Raw genomic sequence first — 1,346 nt, forward strand, 5'->3', positions numbered from 1 at the left:
TTCTGCCCAACATGCCAGCCTGTCTAGGTCTGCATGTATCTGCAGCCTATCTGCAGGTGTGTCCGCACAACCCCATATCTTGGTGTCGTCCACGAACTTGGCCAATGAGCTTGTCACCCCCTCATCCAGGTCGTTGATGAGGATATTGCACAGCACTGGGCCAAGTATCAACCCCTGGGGTATGCTGCTGCCCACATCTCACCAAGACAACAGTGATCCATTCATTTGGACTCTGAGTCCTACCCGCAACCAGTTTCACACCCACTTGATGGTCCCGCAGTTGAGCCTGATATCTTCCAGTTTTCTGATCAGTACTTTGTGGGATACCAGGTCAAAGGCTTTCTGGAAGTCAAGATATATGATGTCAACTGCTTTTCTCTTGTCCAGGTGATGAGTCACCTGATCATAAAACAAAATGAGGTTGGTCAGACAAGACCTGCCTGTGATGAAGCCATGCTGACTGTCATTCAGTATCATGCCTTCTGCAAGTTTGTCACATATAGCCTCTTTGATTAATGTTTCTAGGATTTTCCCTGGAATAGAAGTTAAGCTAATTGACCTGTAGTTTCCTGGGTCTTCACTCTTCCCTTTCTTGAAGATGGGCACAACATTGGCCCACTTCCAGTCCTCAGGGATTTCTCCAGAGGCCCATGATTTTTGAAAGACCTTTGCCAGGGGCTCTGCGATTACTTCGGTCAAATTTTGCAGCACTCTTGGGTGGAGTTCATCTTGTCCTGCTGATATATATACGTCTAATTTTTTTAATTGATTGTACATCAGTTGTATGGCAATGGTGGGAATGGTGTCAATCCTGCCCTGCTCATTCTGTGCCCTACCTGGCATGTTGTTCCCCTTGGTCTAGTGAAAGACTGAGACAAAGTAGTCATTTAGGAGTTCCGTTTTTTCCTGAGTCATAGTGACCAGGTATCCTGAGGCATTGAGCAGTGGCCCCACACTCCCATTAGTTTTCCTTTTACTCCCTATGAAGCCTCTAATCACTTCTAAAAATCTGGAAACAGAAATGAGAAAATTGGAAAAATCTTTTAAAATGTAAAAGTGAAGTTGTGGGTCTTTCCCCTTCAACCTCTCCCTTCAGCACAAGAACCACCACTAAGAACAAGACTGCCAAGGGGTTCTTTTCTCTTGCAAAGGAGTTCTGAGCTCTGGTCCTACTCCTCCAACAATAGGCATTGGAAAGCCGGAGCCAATGGGGCTCAGCCCCACCAAACACAGGGCAGAAGGTAGGGCTGCAAGGCAGCCAGCTGCAGGCTCCGGGTAGCTGCAGCAGGGTTGGGGAGGGGTGCATACACAGCCAGGATTGCAGTCCAGCAAGACAAGGATCACTG

Source organism: Alligator sinensis, unplaced genomic scaffold (assembly GCF_000455745.1).
Source record: "Alligator sinensis unplaced genomic scaffold, ASM45574v1 scaffold365_1, whole genome shotgun sequence".
In the NCBI taxonomy this organism is placed as follows: domain Eukaryota; kingdom Metazoa; phylum Chordata; order Crocodylia; family Alligatoridae; genus Alligator; species Alligator sinensis.